A 20,572-nucleotide genomic window follows, 5' to 3' on the forward strand; every position below is an offset into this window, starting at 1 on the left:
GGTCGATATCGGTTTTATTTCGTTAAATAATCGATTTTCTATCAGGCCGGGTTTAAATAATCGATTGAAATCGGTATCGGTTACAGTGAAACTTCGATATCGACATCAGTTGTCTTGTCACTATGGATTGAACCAATACGGTGAAAAGAAAATTATTTCTAGATGCAAATTTAAATTTAATACGCTCTTTTCTAAGCCTAATTCTATTTTAAACCCCTAAGGTATCTAGCTCTAAATGGATTTAAGAATAATTCATCGAATTTACTTGCATTTTCAAGGATATTTAAACGCGTTTTAGTTAGATTTTAAAATTGTCTTTCATTATCTCTTGAATGGCAGGCGGAGATGTGAAAAATCATCTCATAGCAGCCTGAAGTCATATTTTTTCTTACTTTTTGTTAAATTTCGGTATAAGCGGCGAAGAGGAGGCGTAATAATTCATAAAGAAGTTAAAAAAAAATGAATTAAGAAATAAATTATTTCTTTGGTCAACCTTGGCCCGTTTGGATTATAAATCGAACCGATGGAGAGAAGAAAAAACGCGTTTATTAATGTTAATTAAATTTAATTAGTTGCCTGTGAGTTAACCACGCCATCAATCATTTTCTAGGCCTCTGTGTAACTCGTTGGAATTACCACCAATATGGTGGTGTCTTTTGTTTAAAAAATATTTTCTCAACGCATATTGTACACAATAGCTACCGGTATTATCTTTAATTTTCCTTGGGGTTTTTTTTTATTAAAATTATTTATTGAAAAAGAAATATTTACGTCATGACTTCCATTTGGCCTTAGGGTGGTTTTTTTTCTTTTATCTAATCAGCAATCGAATATAACGCGTAACACAGTTTAATTTGCATATTTAATTTCAAGATATGTAGGCTTATATTTATAAATATAATATCTGATAAAATTATCGGCCTTGATAACTGTTGAAAAAAAAATATTAAGAAATTGAGGCTCAGCAATTATTATATAATTATATAGATAATTTAAATACGTTATTTTAAGATTGAATTAATTTAAATATGGTTTAAAATTAATGTTCGTATTTTTTTTACTTTATGGCTTATGATGGGTGTTTAAATAATTTAAATATACTGATAAGTTTAATTTAAAATCCATAATTAAAAGCGGGTCGACACAATTAACCAGATCACAAATCTGTGTTAAAAAAACTATTTAGAATTCACTTTAATTTTGAGTGTTATGATCCTACAACGGTAATATTTGTAACAGTTTTTTTTTTTTTTTAATTTTAATTTGGACGCCTAACTATAACTATAGTTTCATTTAATTAACAACTTCCTTTAAAAAACATGGTCTTTGCCTTTGGGGCCCGGTAGATTCTCAGCCTTGAAATTCAGAGTGTCTTAGAGCGCGTATTGCGTTTCAATAGCTGTAGGCGGAATTATTTTTTTTTTAAGCAAAAAAGAAGTTCGACCCACGACACTGTCATCCGTAGCTCGAGGCCTTAAAATGAAATTATAGACGTTTAAGAGGACCACCCCCTTTCCCGTTGGTTGTATATTGCAATACAGCTTATTGCCGCCAATTCTTATTTTTTTTATTATTATTAATTCTTTTTAAATTTAAAAGACATGTGAATATTTAATTACGACTTTTCAATGTTTTCACTCACTCGATATTAACATGTCGAATGATATAAAATTACGAGAAATCGTATTTATAGATTATATAATAATACAGTGTGAACCAATAATTACTTATATATAGATTCTATACTACGTTTCATAGGTCTGAAATTTTCCATACCTATTTTTGTCCGTTGTCAGTCTGGTGATATCCAGAAAAGTGAACAAAACTAAAAATAAATATTGGAAAAAACTTTAAATTTTAAATAACTTTATTAAATTTGGTCCTATTTTGACGTTCTTGAACTCATATTATAGCTTAAACTCCTCTATAAAAATATTAATAGTTTCATAGGTCTGCAATTTTGCATACATATTTTTTCCGTCGCCATTCCGGTGTTATCGAAAAAAATTAACCCCCAAAAAAAAAATATCGGAGAAACTTTAAATTTGAAATAACTTCACTAAATTTGGTCCGATTTTGACGTTCTTAGTCTCATATTATAGCTCAAACTCCTTTCTATCAAACCTTACAAGTATTTAAAAACATTTCCTTGAAATTTAACCTTCAAATCGATTTTTAAATTTATATCTTAACATCAAACAATGATTAAATCATGACAAGAAAACCCATATACAAAATATATTACAATAAGGGCCTTTTTTTAATTAAAATTTCGCTTAAAAAATTTCAATAGGTTCTTTAAGGGTGTACGCCCTCTCCTTGTAAAGACAAGAGAGCGAGATAGGAGAGAAAAAGCTAAAGGAGATAAAATACGTATGCTTCAGGATGAAGGACTTTTTAGCAAATGAATTTTTCAAATAGAAAGGAAACGCGTATATAATGGGTTCTAGAAGGGATAGTGACGTCACTTAATGAACCTTTTTTTTTTCGCGCGCGGTTATTTCCAAGTACAGATCTAAGTGTTATCTTGGTGTAGGGGGAGGGTTAGAAATATTTAAAGGGATAATAGCTTAATATAAATATTTTATTGAAAAATGTTTTAATTGAATATAATCTGAAGTTCATAAGATTATGTTCCAGAAGTTTGTCACTGGTAACTTAGAAACTGGAGTTTGTCATGAAGTGAGTGAGGTAGGTCATAGATTCGAGGTAAAGCGAGGGAGGCCTGGTGAGGTGCTGACAAGGCTTAGTGCAGACTAAATAGGGAAATAGGGCTGCAAAACTTATTTCGCCCCATTTCCACATTTTCTGCATTTAAACTGTGGTATTTAAATTCTAATGCGACTATCCCTTTAAATGAAAAACTGGGCGCGCGATTTTTTGGCCGTCGAATGTCAAGGTCCAGTGAGTTTTGACTGGCTCGGGGCGAATCGTTTTTAGCACTATATACCAAGCTGTTACACTCCATAGGTCTTATCCGAAAGTTTCATCAAATAGCGTTGTTTCCATTTTATTTTAAAATATACTTTTGCTCTTTGCGTTGTTGTTGCGTAACCCGAAAACTGATTTTAGGTGTCCTCAACTCGGGGTCCTCGCCCTGGGTGGTGCCGCAATTAGGGTTGAAAGGTCATCGAAACCTACGTCCAGTTTATAAGCCTAATCTCTCCATGAAATTTTGATCCTTAATTTCGTTTTTCCAAGTTGAAATGAACACTTAACCATACACTTTTATTTACATACTGTGCTATTTTATTTATAAACAAATCAAAGTAAACTTTGTATCAAATTTGAAAATGTTAAGCCTAATTATTTGCTCAAATGTTGGTGATCATAACATTAGATAACCTGTAATTTTGCTTACGTCGTCTGCTATTTCAAATTTGAAAAACTTTAAGTCTAATTATCTCCTGAAATTTTAGTAAACAAAACATTTGTTGTTCTGTGTCGTCTGCTATTTTGTTTATTAACCCATATTTGTTTGTGTTTTTATTTACTGAAGATGATGTCACGATTAATTCATACCCTGAATCGGCCAAACACCTAGCTTGAATTATTTACGAACCCGACATTGGTAACACCCAACCGACGCTAGTTGGACCACAAGACATTTAATTTCAGGTTTGAGGCTACGGATGTTATTATCTATTTTTAATATCGCTCTGAGGCGAAACCCCCGCGGCGAATATTCAATAATATTGCATCCTTTTTACCCCCTAAACCACACCCCCACCTCCAAATCTTACGCACCCTGGTTTCCCTTTAAAAAGTTCTTTAATAATTTCATAATGAATATAAAGTTGTTACTCCGCTGGTGGTTCTATATATACCACCATAACCTAATACTGTATAAGTGTAGTGCTGCCGTAGGGGTTTATGGTAACGGAATTTTCCATTGGATACAAAATTACGCCTTCTTTACTGAAAGTTTCTCCTCTAAACTGGAACAGAATAGAATCCTCCTGCGTTTCTTAGGTTCCTCTGGTTATGGCATTGTCCATGTGAGACAAAATTTAATAGACGATACGAGAAATCCGCCGCCAGAAGGCGCCCTTAAGCGTACTACACATAAGCAGTCTGGGAAAAAGCACACTTCCTCTGGTCCAAAACAAGTTTATTAACTGCTTGGACTAGTTTTTAAATTCAAGAAGTGGGGGTTACTGGTCCTATGGACTAGTTTAAAAAATATCCTTATTTCCCAGACTTCTACATAAGCGCGTTTTGAAGCGTTACGTAGCGCCAGAGCTTGGGTTACGACGATAGCGACGTCTGGCGACGCTATTAACGCTTCAGTTAAACGCGCTAACGTCACGTGTTAGGAGAAACTCCCCAGGGTACATGCCCATAGCAAATATCACATACTTATCAGAGAGTGTCACAGGCTTATGATGCCACTTGTGGATTGACTTTGCTCTAGAACTCTGGTTTTTGAGTTCGTCACGATTAGCCTATGGCGAAATGTGATACTTTAATATATTTAACTCGACGTGGGTTGCTCAGTGCTCAGTCTCCCGTGATTATTTTCGGGATGCGAGGTTTTTCAGAGAATTAAAATTGAAGACTTATTGGGCGAGTCTTCATCGGACTTGTTTTTTGACAATTTTTTTATTCGCAAACCCACCATAGGAAACGGAAGAAATAATTCAATTTTCTCTTTTTGAAAAAAAAAAAGAAAAAAAGGGCAATATATACTTTGAACCATTAATATTACTCAACAACCCCCGTTGTATATGCCTATATAGATTTAAAAATTGAGTTATTACATTTCTTCTATATTATATTGAAGGGGAAATTCGAAATTGAGAAAAAGGCCAATATTGATATTCGAAAAAGAAAAAATGTTATTTATCTTATGTGCCTATATACTGTGTTCTATGCTTGACAGAAATCAGAACAATATACTGCCAATGGAATAAATCGGTATAGTAAATTGCAGACCCATGTATGGAACTGAGTGTGTAATATTATACTTTTGACTTTGCCATTCAGTAATCATTGTTATTGCTAATTTTGATTTATCTGTAATTGCTCATTATCCATTGGAATTACTGGTCAAATTGAATATGTATCACACATTTTTAATCGTAAATATAGACTTTCTTAGGTCTGAAGTTTTTCATACCAATTTAGTCCGTAACCAGTCTCGCGATTTTCAGTTAAAATAGTTCTTTTCAAAACTTTATTTTTTTTAAATCAATTTGGGTAGCTTAGTTTTTGGAGCTGAATTTTTATGTAATTGGCCATATGTCTAATCAGCGCCACTAGCGGATGGTCTGAAAACTACTCCCATAGAGACAAGGTATATTTAAGCGGGTTTGCAGAATTTCCGCCAGGTGGCTCGAACGCCGCGCCATCTGACGGAAATTCTGCAAACCAGCTTAAATATACCTAGACTCTATGGGAGTAGTTTTCAGACCATCCGCTAGTGGCGCTGATCAGGAATAAGGCCAATTAGTTTGATTGTGGGACTCGGTTAGGAAAATATTGTGTAACTCAAACCTAAACACAAACTATACATAATTCTCCTATTCTGGAAGCTATGTATAGAATTATGTTTAGTTTAAAAAGACATCCCTATAGTCTGCAAATCGAAAAGTTGGTCAAATTTGATGATTCTTAGAGGCGAAATCTATGCATACATCTTAAAATAAAATACGAAAATATGATTATATATCCTAGGCTAGGTTACGATACCAAAACAATTTCTTTTTTTTTTTTTCATAAAATTCTCAACTTTTTCCTTCAAAACAAGGTGATAAACTTGACGATAAATATATTTGCATAATATTATTATTATTATTATTATTATTATTATTACTCTCTGTTCTCGGTAACAGGTTGGCGCATAATTTATTAGCGCTTCGTCGTTCCGGGTGCTTTCACAATTCCTATTTATTAGAAACAGACGGACATTCTTGAGCCAAAAGAGAAGAGATGCCGCGGTGACTCTATAAATTCTTGAACGTAATTGACCTTCCTCCTTTAACTATAATAATAGCTAGAGTAGCGATAGGGTTACCTCGCCGTGGCGTCATGATCTCAGCCAGCGTTCGTTGTCCTCTTGTCTCACTCACTCTCCGAAAACGATATCCTTTTGTTATTTTAACTTTATACGGTATAACGATTTCTAACGAACTACATACCACTATTCTTCAGATCCGGAGAAAAGACTCAGACCTTTTGAACGTTTAATATTTTACCAGAAATATATTATCACAAAGTTATAACTAAAGTATTCGAACACTCTATAGAGCCTCGCCTATCGCTGAACACAATAAACCATTTCTATGTAACTATAAGAGGGAAAGACACGGGGGTAAAATGCTGCCTTCCATCTCGCTTTTTGGCGCCTGCGCTGTAGTAATTTTGTATCATGAGTGCCCAGAGACGCCACGTCGAAAAGGTCTGTCCATAGACTCTTTTGAAAGGACGGGGTCAAAATAGAGTCTCTCTCATCTAACTCTACCCTTGTAGATGTGTTATTACCTTGTGATAACATTAGATGTGTTATTACCTTGTGATAACATTAGATGTGTTATTACCTTGTGATAACATTTGGTAATATATTTCTTTGAAAGATAAGGATCAAATTCTTCTTTTCTTTATTTTTCATAATTTTTTTGTGGATGTGATCGTTATCCTTGTGTGATTTATATATTTTTGAATTTCAAATATCTTAAAAAAAATGTTGTTTTTCTGGGATTTGTACCAGAGTATTGTCCTTTAAATTTAATAAGAAATTTTCGGGATTCTTACTGATTAGTAGTCAGGGTGCGACCAATGAAATGTTTTTTTTGGCTCGTTAGTTGCCATCGATGCGTGCCGCCCATCTTATCCGCATCTCTTGTCGCTCGCTTCCACTACTTGGGACCGTGTTTTTCCCCAAAAAAATTCGATCGAAAATATCGAATTTCCTTCTAATATATGTAAATAATATTGTTCCGATATCTAGAAGTTACTATTTTTGAAGAAAGGGTGAATTCCCTGACCTCTCACGTACACGCTGTACCTTTCCATGTTCTAAAGAAAATTACGTGTAAGTCCTTAGCCCTATCTTGGATGCAGTGTTAAATTGTTTACACCCTTAATCAGTTTGCAAAATCAGGGATAGATTTAATTTAATTTTAGATGTAGGAATGGAGAACAGAATAATCTGGGCGCGAGTCAAAGTCCCGGACCCCTTTCCACGGGACGGGGGGGTATGAAAGAAGAGGCGGGTCATAGCGACAGAGGTAAAAAGGAATTACGAATTTTTCGCCGTCCCCGTCGGCAACGTCATCAAAACGTAGTTTAAGTGAGCAGCCAATAAGATAATTTAGACTTTTCGTTACGTGTTGGAGGGAGGGGCTCTATACTGGGTGGTCTATGAGTCGGACTGAACAAAATACTAACCGTTATCCATTCCTACTTCTAAAATTAAATCTATCCCTGGCAAAATATAATAGAGGGGCCTTTTCAATAAGTTTTAGATTAATTTTACAAGTTCGTAACACTTTCCATGAGCTCAGGGACTTATTTTTCTTGACCATTACTATTAATTTTAATTCCAACATGTTGGACATGAACTCGTTAAATCAGAGCTCGTGTTTTGATTGTCCTTGAACTTTCAGGCCACGTTTGTTTTGATTTTCCCCTGGTTATACGTTTTACAATTTCTTTAATTTTATGTTATTTTTCACGTAAATGACCCCGTATATTTATATAGTTTCCGTAATTCTACGTGTTTTTTCCATGAATATTAATTCGTAAACCCTACGTGTGGTAGGATATATATAATTTTTTTTGGTTGGGGGAATTTTTGTTTCCTGATCCTGTTGAATTAGATTATGTTTTCTCAATCCCTCTGTCGAGGCGCGGAGGTCTGCGTTACGTCACGTTGTATCCTCGTAACCCTAATTATGCAAGCATGATGCAAACGCCGGAAACGCTTCAAAAAATACACTCAAAAATAATTTATATATATATATATAGTTAAGCCTAACTTGTATAAAAAATATGGTTAAGAGACAAAATTATACTTATGATTACATGTTTTTGGAAAAAAAAGTACGATTGAATTTTGAAGATTTCAAGGTCATTTAGTTCCCTTTCATCAGAAGTAATATAAAATAAATAAGTGTGATCGTACCAAGACGGGGACCTGACCCCCACTAGTATTTATGGCGTGTTATGTAAGGGTTAAGTTTAACTTTGGCTTTGGTTGGGTTAAGTTTAACTTTGGGTTCGGTTGGGTTACGTTTAGCTTTGGGTTTTGGTTGGGTTACGTTTAGCTTTGGGTTTTGGTTGGGTTACGTTTAGCTTTGGGTTTTGGTTGGGTTACGTTTAGCTTTGGGTTTTGGTTGGGTTACGTTTAGCTTTGGGTTTTGGTTGGGTTACGTTTAGCTTTGGGTTTTGGTTGGGTTACGTTACGTTTAGCTTTGGGTTTTGGTTGGGTTACGTTTAGCTTTGGGTTTTGGTTGGGTTACGTTTAGCTTTGGGTTTTGGTTGGGTTACGTTTAGCTTTGGGTTTTGGTTGGGTTACGTTTAGCTTTGGGTTTTGGTTGGGTTACGTTTAGCTTTGGGTTTTGGTTGGGTTACGTTTAGCTTTGGGTTTTGGTTGGGTTACGTTTAGCTTTGGGTTTTGGTTGGGTTACGTTACGTTTAGCTTTGGGTTTTGGTTGGGTTACGTTTAGCTTTGGGTTTTGGTTGGGTTACGTTTAGCTTTGGGTTTTGGTTGGGTTACGTTTAGCTTTGGGTTTTGGTTGGGTTACGTTTAGCTTTGGGTTTTGGTTGGGTTACGTTTAGCTTTGGGTTTTGGTTGGGTTACGTTTAGCTTTGGGTTTTGGTTGGGTTACGTTTAGCTTTGGGTTTTGGTTGGGTTACGTTTAGCTTTGGGTTTTGGTTGGGTTACGTTTAGCTTTGGGTAGATTCAGTAGCCAATAGTGGTCAGTTTGTCGTCTTCTAGCCTACCAAGGCTTTCTTCGTGCATAAAGGTATTTGGACAAGAAGCGAGGTTACCGCGCAATCTTGAGGAAAGGTTTCATGGATTTTCCGCCGAAAGGTTTGCAATTAGACTTTTAATTCTAACGTCTTGAAATATTTTCAGTCTTACTAGTAGCCGTTACGTTACTTCAACGTTATTTTTCCGAAATTTATATCCCGGCGGTCTGCCCCTTTTTTTCAAGTTTGAGTGAAATTTTGAAAAGAGGAGCAAATATACGAGCGAGGCTTATTACTTTTCTAGCCATATTTATTGAAAAACCTTTTGGTAGGCCCCGGTTTGGCCGCAGCCGCGACCGAACCCTGAGTTTTGAATTCGGCATTTCATCTATGATCTGTATAGGTTAGGCCTAGGAGGGCCAAAAAAGCAACCATTCGTGAAGATAAAATGAAATTATATATTATGAAGGAGGTTTTCGAGGTTCCCCTCGTGGCTGGCTACGAGCGAAGTATGTTTAGAACGAGAAGAAGAAAAAAATAATACGAAAAGTTATTTAATTGCTATTACTTTTTTCTCTATGGGAGGTGTACCGAAATTTAAAGCTCCGAGGGAGGCAAAACTGAAGCTCTTTAAAGAACACGAGTGTCTTGTGTGTATCTATCGCTCTCCCTTATATATTGGTCTGTAAAGGAAATGTCATAGCAACAATTAAATTCTAAGCGACTGTGAAATCTTAAGCCTAATCTTTAGTTGGGTTTATAAGTCATGTGTTGGACTACAGACCGAGGCTTAACGAAGTTTTCAATTCTGCAAGCTTAGGGAAATGTGGAAATTTGAAGATAAGGCTTAGTAAAATGTGGAAAATTGCACATTATGCTTATTAAAATGGGTAAATTGCGCATTAGGCTTAGTAAAATGTGGAAAATTGCACATTATGCTTATTAAAATGGGTAAATTGCGCATTAGGCTTAGTAAAATGTGGAAAATTGCACATTATGCTTATTAAAATGGGTAAATTGCGCATAAGGCTTAGTAAAATGTGGAAAATTGCGCATTAGGCTTAGTAAAATGTGGAAAATTGCGCATTAGGCTTAGTAAAATGTGGAAAGTGGCGCATTAGGCTCAGTAAAATGTGGAAAGTGGCGCATTAGGCTTAGTAAAATGTGGAAAATTGCGTATTAAGTTAAGGTAACATTTGTAAATCTGTAGATTGGGCTTAGTGATTTTTAAATTTACATCGTAACTCTAACGAAGGTGAATAAATTAGGCCTGTAGGTTGTAGTCCTTCAAAACGTGTTCCTTCCTTTCCTTTAACGTAAAATCTAGTACATGGGCCTCTTAACTTTACGACATCTGGACTATTCCAACATATTGTAGATGTTTCTATAGCCAACCAACCAGCCAGCTAGCTAGTTTGGTTTAGACTGGAAAAGTAGACCTACGAAAAAAAGTTTGGAGAAAAAAATCCCTGTATGGTCTCGTTTATTCCCCTTTTTTACGATCGCCGCTGTACGAAAAAAAATCCCAATAAATAATTCAGATGAATAGGAAATTTATCTTGTACTGGCCATGAAACGGAGCGTCGTCGCAAGCCAGATCTATTTACTTTATAGGTAGGACTAGCATCTAGTTTCCGATTCTACTTCTACTTCTAAAAGAACTGGAACAAAAAATATAAAATAACCAGCCAAGAAAAGTTCAGTCTTATCTAATCCGTGACTTTGTAGTCCGTGGTGGGTGATTATTAGTCTTAGACTCTTATTATTATGTCAGTATTGTACTACTCGACAGTGTTTTCTCCAATTAGAAAACAACAACACTCTTAGGTTTTTTGTTTAGATACTGTTGGTAAACAATAAGAGGAAATGAACCGGTTATCACTGCAGTACGTGATTTCGACATTTCTTCATTTTGAAGGAATGAGATCTCTCTATTCTTGAGAGCTTTTGTGAATTTTGTCAGTCTGGTGACTCTGGTCAGATAAAATAAGTTCAAATTCCACTTCCTACTCGAAACCATGTAGAAATAGGCCATTTTTAGACTAAGACTATATCCGTTCTGACTCCTGACAGTCCACGTGACTCACTCTATCCCATGTCCTTGTTAATTTACCATAATAAAATCTCCTTGAAGCAATTGACAACCGCACCGTAACGGTGATTTCCATTTTACAAAAGTTAACTTAAAGTATGACCTTGAAAACATTTTGGCGCGCTTTTTTGTAATTTACCGCCTATTTTTTTATCAGTTCAATTTCGAACCCATTCTTTCCAGGGTTTTCGCGCCATCCATTTATTTGGCGCGATTATAAATCTATATTAAAACCAGGCTGGTACGTATGGTACCAATGTCAGTTCGGTGCAAAGGTGTGTGTGTATATATATTTTAACTAACCATAAGTTCATAAGATATGTAATTCCATAAGTTTGTCACTGGTTACAAACTGGAGCTTGTCATGAAGTGAGGGAGGTAGGTCATAGATTCGAGGTAAAGTGACGCCAGGTGAGCAGTCTGGGAAATAGGGATATTTTTTTAAACTAGTCCTTAGGACCAGTGAACCCCCTAGGGTCCGAAATAATAAACTGGTCTCCGGACTGGTCCCAGGCTTTGTTCTCCTATAGATTTGCAATTAATAAACTGGTCCCGAGGACCAGTAAGCCCCACTTTTTGAATTAAAAACTAGTCCAAGCAATTAATAAACTGGTTTTGGACCAGAGGAAGTGTGCTATTTCCCAGACTGCAGGTGAGGCGCTGCATGTCAAAGGCTTAGTACAGATTAAATAGGACCTAGATGGAAGTCCTACAAAATTAACCACCGAGTGTAGGACTTCAATTCTCGCTTGTCGGTTCTCCCAGAACTAGCTCGAGCTGTAAGTCTCTAGCATTACGAAGTATAGGTAGTGTCATACTTATGGACATATCTTATAAGCTTATGCGGAACCTTTTCCTCGCGCCATTGCTCTGGCATTACCTTTAACTTCACCTTCGAAGTAAACAGGATAGAGTATAAGAAGGTATTATGAGAAAAGGTAGGTTACAGACCTCCCGAAGGTTAGGCGGCTGATATTTTTTTTTTCTTTTCATATTATTCACTCCCATTTAAGATCCGAAAGAGCGCGAAGGTAATATATATATATAGGGGAAAAAATTAATGTTTTAAGTACTAACTTACCGGTTACACAGGCTTCTATCCTATAGCCTTTTTTCCCGCTTTTTTTGGCCCGATCCCAACAAACTCTCGCTGGAATCATGCGATCTTGAAATTTTGCTTAAAAAAACTAGACCCAAGCCTGCCCGTACCGTCTCTGTACTCCTTAATTTCTTATTCCAGAGTTGGTAAAAGAAAGTGTATCCCTTACGATAAAGAATTATGCAATCAAAGGCATTTGGAATGCTCAGCTTGCCTAAGAAGTTAGAACAGAGATGATGTAAGTCTAAGGAGTCTAGGAGGTTCACATTGAGGGGGTTAAGAGAGATTTCTGTTGGGGGGGGCTAAGGTTTGCGAGTTACACGGCCATATTGGTGGTTTGAATGCAGGAGCTCCACCAATATGGCTGACAGAATCGTGGTAAGGTGTGACGTAGTACACACCCAGTTCTACTGCTATAATCGAATTCAATGTTTTCAATGTACGACCGTAGATAAATTTGGTACGTTTCTGGTAATACCAAGGTGCTAATTGACTATATAAATTCTCATCAAAACTTGCTTATTTTCTGTGGGAACAAATCTGGAATATTTCTTTGGTTTCATTTATTACATAGTTATCAGACTAGGAGAATTGATACCATTTACACTACAGGAGGCGAGGCTACTTGGTATTGTACTTTGTCCGCCAATTAGCCAGGCCTCCTGGTACCAGTAAATGGTATCAATCATCCTAGTGTAAAAACTATGTATAATGTTCATAAGTTTCTGTGATCTTACACTCTCTTTTATTAACTCTTGGTATCGCGTTATTCTTTTCTCAATGGGTTGGGTATATTAACAAAAACCCTGAAATTATTACCAACTTTTTCAACCATATAAAGATTATAAAAATGGTAATTTCTATTTTCTGACAAAATTGGACGACGACGGTAAACGTGGAATCTGGTTTTTGGTCTCTTTTTAAGGAGAGAGAGAAAAGGAAATTACGGGTTTTATAATGTTTTAGGTGAAATTCTCTTGAACTTTTGTTTAGAGAACGTCTTATTTGGAAAAACAGCTATGATTTATCCGATTTTGAGTAATACTTAGTGGAAACTCGCTTCTTTGGTCTATTGCCTACCTTTGTTGATGTGGCCATTAAACCCTTGGGGGAGAGTTCACTTTCTAGGCCTAATTGGAGTTGGGAGAAGATGAATTATATATTTGTGGAAACCGCGCTCACATGGGAAACTTTCCTGATATAGTGAAAGAACCATTGGATTCACCTATTTGGTAAAAACTATGTAAAATGGATGGGTACACCTCCCAAAGTTCAACTTTGATAGTTCACAGTCTTCAGCTCAGATTTTTGTAAACATTAAGAACCCAGAAGCCAAGAGCTCGGAACGCATAAATTGTTATCTTAGATTTTAATGAAGTTGGTTGTTATGAGCATGCCAATGTAGAGTGGTACTGAGAGGGGAGGAGCTACTGCGACGTGACGTCAATATTGGTAGTCTAAATTGTATGGCCTGAGCTGACGACTTCCAATATGGTCACCAAAACCGAGGTAAGAGATTGGAAGGTGTGACGTCACCGGAAAGTTCGTAGTAGCAGTCGATGTCGTGGATCCATGAGGGAGGGAACCCATAATAGTAGGGGGGGGGGTAAAACAAAGGTCACGTGCGGTCCAATTCAACCTTTGAACTCGTTCTCGCCTCTTTGGTCACATCCTCGTTGGTAACCTCCTGCACAAATTTTAATTTCCAACAACCAATTTTGATAAACTTATCAATATTGGACAAACATACTTCTTCCTTGTTCGTTATCTTGGAAAACCCATATGTAGGCTTATATTGATACATAAAACCTCTGGCTAAAGTACAGCCCATTTGGCCTGGCATTTTCAGCGGCACATCTTGTGTGTCCAGATTACTTTCAAGGCCTACTTATTTTATCGTCGTCATTCGCATTATGATTGAATACCGCTCGCGGAAAAATAGCATTGTTCGTCAAAGTCTCGCTGCTGGGCAGATCTGAACTGAAAGTGCAAGGTGCCATGGTATATTTTTCGTACGTCTTCCAAGATATAGGTCCTAATGCTTTTTGATGTGTCTCGGGGATACTATATACTTCTCTGTATCGCTAGAGGGGGAAACGCAGCCTTCTTCTTTGATGGAAAAGTCTTTTGACTGATGAATTCACCTTCTTTTTTCCCTGAACGCACCACGAAAAGAAGCCAGGGGGAAAAATAAAGGCGCGCGCGTTGGATAAAAGGTTTCTTCTGTATGGATTCTTTAAGGGAAGGTCACGAAGACTCTGGGTGTGTTCGACCCTCGCTCGATTCCTCTCTTTTCAAAAATACAGTATAGGCATCGTGTTTTATATTTCATTGCACCCTAAAACTGTCAATCCCAAGATGTTGCCAATACAAGAAATATTAGTAATCAAATTTCTTCACTCGAGGAAGAAGTATCTCCGAATGTTTTGTGTGTTGGAATTGCACCTTCTTCAATATCTCCAAGATAAATTGATTTAATTTTAGAAGTAGTTTTTGTATTGACTCTTGAGAGATAGTGTTTCAATATTCTCACGCCCAGCGTGAGCCTTCAAACATCGTACTTCTGGTAACTTTAACGCATCTAGGCCTAAATCCTGAAAGAACAAGGTATGCCTTTTTTTCATCTTCAACAACATCATTGGTTAATTTCCTTTCAGGGTGAAATTAGGCTTAGCAATGATAGTCATTTCCTTTTGCGAGAATGGAATGTTCCTTCTTCGAAATTCTCTTCATGACGATTTCGTCATTTAACGCCGTGCACCGTTAACATTAGGCTTAACTACTAAGTTGTACATAGGCTTTAACGCTCATTGCAGCTTTCTCTTACGAATTCTTTGACCGATAGCCCGTAACCGCGGCACCGCGACTGATTCATCATCATACTCTCGTCCTACTCATGTCTGAGATACATGCAACCATCGAATCCTCTGATTCACAAAATTCATCTTTTTTTCCTCTATCTCTCTCTCCCCAAGCTGGGATGCTGGGAAATGAGTCACTTTGGCTTTGTAGCAGTAGCCAAGCTTGGATTACCATTCCGAATACGTGTTTGCTGATCTTAAGTTAGGTTGGTATAACCAATGAGGCCCCTATTCCGTAATTCTCCAATGATTCCAGAGTTGAAACCAACGGCTGGATGAAAATATACTATATAGTTAAGTCCTCCTGATCAAACCCGAGTCTCTTGACCTTGGGAATATGAAAATTTAAGGGTGGTATGTCTTTAAGTAATAGTGTCAAGTAAGGTTGTACCACTCTTCATCTTTGCACGAGCATGTTCCAAACGGGCGCCCTCACTCGAACGTTTTTAAGGATGTAAATGTACCACGGAAAAAAGCGGGAACTGCTTGGGTTTTGTGAATCATGGTTCCCCCGCTTTGAATCCTGTTGTAATCTCATCAATGGAAAAAAATTCTCCCGAAGTATGACGAGCGAAACGTGATATCTAAAGCCTCGCATGTGGTCCGACCGTTTTTTTGCTGCACCCCCAAGTGTACTGGCGTTCCTTTCCTTTCCTTCCATTTTCTATAATCTCTACACCAAACACCGGCCAACTTTGAATCTTTGGAGTATATGGGTACCCTGTGATGTTTGGTACTCCAGAAATAGGTACCTTTTTTGGTGTGTTGGACTTGTGTTTAGGAGCACTGGTAGACAAAACCACCATGACGGAACCCATCCGGTATGTGGACCGTTCCAAAGACATTAGATAAGGCTTCGAAGTTAACAGTCCATTAAAGTCCTACAAGAGTACAAGGTGGTCGGTTTAACATTAAGACTAAACCGTGATAGAACTAATGAGGTAGTACCATTACGATTGTGTTAAAAGGGCCCGGTGTTTTGCGCATTCAATATCAAATTAACGATCTACTACTACTAAGTCCCACTGTGAAAATTTAACGAGTTCTTCGTCCGTGATTGATCATAAGTCATTGGAATTCACGCTGGCTAGAGATAGCGTTACTCTAACATAAATACACGATGCAATATTAATCCGGTACGATTCATAAATGATTAATCGATAAAGGGTGGCATTCGACTTCAGTGATGCACGGCTATTTACCAAAATTCGACGTTAATTATCCTGGTCCCGGTCGGGGTTAAAGGTGAAATTAATCGATTTCTCTTTTGCTGAGCCTCTTTAAGTGTGGGAAGATAATCGAAACTTTATCAGAGTTTAATTAACACGAAGTTTTGGAATGATTTTAACTTAATTTGCGTCGAAACCTAAGGTTGTCGTTTGAAAGGGAAAATCTGCTGACACAAAAGGCCTACAGCGCAGGCGCAAAGTGACCTATTAGTTCTTTCGAAATAGTATATTGTTGGATGCGAGGGGGAAACCACTTGTGAAATCAGGTGTACAAAATTTTTGAAATCACAATTGAAGTCCATAAATTGTTTTTGAAGTCTCTATAAATCGCAAAGTTTAGTTGAAATCTCGGAAGTCTTAGGAAGTCCCTAGAGAATCCCTTGAAGTCATGCGAAGTCCCTTGGAAATCGCTTGAAGTCATGCGAAGTCCCTTGGAAATCGCTTGAAGTCATGCGAAGTCCCTTGGAAATCGCTTGAAGTCAGTCGAAGTCTCTCGGAAGTCTCTTGAAGTCATACGAAATCCCTTTGAAATCTCTTGAAGTCTCTCTGAAGTGAAGAGAAGTCATACGAAGTCTCTTGGAAATCTCTTGAAGTCTCTTGGAAATCTCTTGAAGTCTCTTGGAAATCTCTTGAAGTCTCTTGGAAATCTCTTGAAGTCTCTTGGAAATCTCTTGAAGTCTCTTGGAAATCTCTTGAAGTCTCTTGGAAATCTCTTGAAGTCTCTTGGAAATCTCTTGAAGTCTCTTGGAAATCTCTTGAAGTCTCTCGGAAATCTCTTGAAGTCTCTTAGAAGTCATACGAAGTCCGTTGGAAATCTCTTGAAGTCAAATGAAGTGGTAGAAAAATCCCTTGAAGTCTATTGAAATTCCGTCTTTCATAAGTGGAAATTTCCTTTTCTTCAAATTTTATTTTCAATAGTCTTGATCAGGGCCGGAAATAAGCACAGGACAATAAATTTTGGAAGTTTTGATAGCTTGACTATGGAGATGTGATACTATTTCTGCACACTACAGTGGACAATGTCCTATAAATTTTCCAGTCAAACAGGGGGGGGGGGCTGGTCTTGATCCCTCAATTTTCGGCCGTCTTCGGAGGTGCAATGCTACCAGACTCTTGTGCCAGACACTCTTCCCCAGAATTTTTTCCTTTTTGGACTTATTGTCGGCTGCTAATCATTCCGTTTTCAAAGAATATTCGTAAAAACGATATATTTTTGTTTGTGGCGAAGTTTAATTGGCTTAATTTAAACTACTATTTAACTAAATTGGGAACCTTCGAAATACAGCATACAAGCAGCCAATTTAAAAATTGTGTCTTCTAGTTCTCTGAACTATGAATTCGAGTATGAATCAGACGATAATCAGTTTCAAAAACCTGAGGGGTCGGACGTTTTGGAAAAAGTGTACGCGATTTCGAAATCCAATTTGATTTCTTCGGATTTCGTTTGATTTCGTCGGATTTTGTTTGATTTCAAAATTCGATAAAATCCAACGGATTTTGCAATTTTTCCCGTGATTTCCTCGGATTTTTTCCATGATTTCGGCAGATTTTGGGATATTTCAATTGATTTCGTTGGATTTTGTGATTTCTTTTGAGTTTGGATTTCGTGAATTTTGTAATGGATTTCGCGATTTCGTTACTGATTTTGTGATTTCTTTGTTGATTTTGTGGTATCTTTACTGATTTTGTGATTTCTCTACTGATTTTGTGATTTCTTTACTGTTTTGTTATTTCTTTATTGATTTCGGATTTTTTATGAGATTTTTTAAGTTGGATTTCGCGGGTAGCGTACGGGATTTCATGAATGACCGACCCCTTGCAAAAACTACTGGCCAAGCGCTCACTGGCGTGATTGAGTTAGCTATGCCACGACAAAAACTTCTTTCCGTAAATAGCGGCCGATCCGTGATCATATTTTCCCGCGTGAAACGTCGCAGAATTCTTGAGACATAAGCGACGATCAAATGGATCTGTATACTATCCGGGCTTGTATCTGCGCCATATAATCAAGAAGGAATTTACTATAAGAAGGCCTAACAAGTTGGGAAACCAAAATAAACCTCTCCGAGCCGAGACGAATTTTCTTTCTAAACACAGCCAATGAGAAAAACCGGAAATACATAGTTCATATTGGCGAAATATTGTCAAGGTCTTTAGCAAAGGCTTAAGCGTTTGACAATTTCCTTTGTATCCTCAATAATTCTAATGAAGACCTAAAATGTACCACTGAAGGGTGTATTTAACTTTCGGCTCACTCTGAACCGTTAACACCTCCTATAAGAGGAGGCGAAACTAGGTCATTTCTAGTGTAAATCTAGAGTATCTTATTTCACAGACCCAATCGTTTCAATACTTGTGGATAGATGAAAAGATAACATCCATATTATCTAATGAATATTAATAATGCGTTTACACTATATAAAAATGTAGTAAAGCTGAATTAAAAAGTAAACACCAAATTTAAATGTTAATATCAAAAGATGTTCTTGGAATATTAAGATGAAACAGAGCTTTATAGCTACACAACTACTAAAAGAATCGTAATGCCGAAAAATATTAAAAATATTTCCATTTAATATTCTGCAAAAAGGAAATGTTATCGTTTTGTAAGAGATCTTATCATCCTACTCGCTTTATATTAACTTTGATATGCGTGTAGTGTTTCGATTCGGATGCAATATTCATTACTCGTTCTATATAAACTCTCACTTGTGTCATTACATAGAAATAAGTTTATCTTAAATAATTAATTAAATATAAATGATATTAATTATTTTAATCGCCAGTAAATAACTTTAAAAATAGTTAAATCGTTTAAAATAAATTTGTTCCTATTATCTTTCGAAACTCTGCTAATAATGACGTTTAAAGTGAAGGGTACCCCTCTTGCCCGCTTCCTTCAAATTTTGGGGTATATATACGATTCGTTTCCATTATAATAATAGATAAAAACGCATTCGCGTGAACCTTTGGTGGAAGCCCTACCATTGGGAGGCTAGACGTTTCTCGTAACCCTAGCTGATCGCCGCGTATATCTTAAAACCAAACGATAACGATGGAGAAGAAGCCGGAATGGACAAAGACCCGAAGATGGTGGTGCATAGAAGCTGGTGTCAATGTGGGATTGACGAAGAACAGAAGATGGAGGTGCTTACGGGCCAGCAAGTGCAGGCTAGTGTCCATGTGGGATGGACAAAGACTAGCAGATTGTGGTCCTTAGAAACCAGTTAGTAAAGACTGGTGTTGGCAGATGAATGGGCAAATTTCCGTGAACCGTGAACGCGTTCCGGAAATGGGTTATTTGTTTGCTCCGATTTGTAAACTGCGAACGCGGTCACGTGAGGTCTGACAGACAGACAGACACACAGACAGACAGACACACACACACACAGACAGACACACAGACAGACACACAGACAGACACACAGACAGACAGACAGACAGACAGACACACAGACAGACACGTCCAGTGCAATACCTCTCCGTGACGTCATCGTCACTCGGAGAGGTAAAAAGGCGTCCGGTGCGCGCTTGATAGTCGACAATCCCCCCTCATGGGTGGGGGGAGGCTGGAAAAGAAGGCGGGACTTAATATTTTATCTTACTCTATGTTTTCCACCATCTATCTCTTTTACCTTCTCGTTAAGCCTTGGTTTGGTTTTTGGAACTCACGAAATCATAAGTATAGTACACTTGATTCGATTTAGAAACAATTATAGAAGGAACGATTTTCACGTAGAGACAAGTATTCAAAATCCATTAAGTTAGGTTCAAAACCTTTAACTAACTTGTTAATGGCAATTAAAAACCATTCCCTAACCGTTTCAGCACCGCTGGCAGCCTCCATTTTCTGCTTACTTTGCTAGACGTTTTCTTTCTCTATTCGGAATACGTCAATCGCGTCTGTATGACCTATCCCCGCGGAATCCAATAGGAAAGCGCAGAGCAATGAGGGACATGAAAGGGGTGGGGCTTACTTGTCCACTAACACCGGCGTAAGAGTAGAAGCGTAAAATCTAGTGACTTAGGCATTCTTATAGTAAATTAATTCTTGATATAATTCTGCATAGATAATTGCTTTCGGTTGCTCTGCACCTTAGTACTTAATAACGAAGTACATATATATATATTTTAATTATTACAATTTAATGAAGTCTTGAGAAAAAAATAGAAATCGGCTTTAGTCTATAAATTCTATTGAAGTCAGTTGAAGTCTTTAAATTATGTTGAAGTCACTAGAAGTCTTTAAATTATGTTGAAGTCACTAGAAGTCTTTACAAATTCTATTGAAGTCACTTGAAGTCTATAAAATGTAATGAAGTCACTTGAAGTCTATAAAATGTAATGAAGTCACTTGAAGTCTCTAAATTATATT

General features: G+C 37.1%; 1 long non-coding RNA gene across 1 annotated transcript; it reads right to left on the bottom strand.

The window, feature by feature from the left end:
• Positions 1–15,469: 15,469 nt before the first annotated feature.
• On the bottom strand, positions 15,470–15,988 carry LOC149717716 (uncharacterized). Its single transcript, XR_016367400.1, has 3 exons — positions 15,917–15,988; positions 15,721–15,849; positions 15,470–15,641 (listed from the first exon to the last, which is right to left on the bottom strand). It is a non-coding gene; the product is annotated as an uncharacterized LOC149717716 (long non-coding RNA).
• Positions 15,989–20,572: the final 4,584 nt, after the last annotated feature.

The sequence above is a fragment of the Phalangium opilio genome, unplaced genomic scaffold, assembly GCF_054372755.1.
Source record: "Phalangium opilio isolate 3A_F unplaced genomic scaffold, DU_Popi_V2 ptg000003l_1, whole genome shotgun sequence".
NCBI lineage: Eukaryota > Metazoa > Arthropoda > Arachnida > Opiliones > Phalangiidae > Phalangium > Phalangium opilio.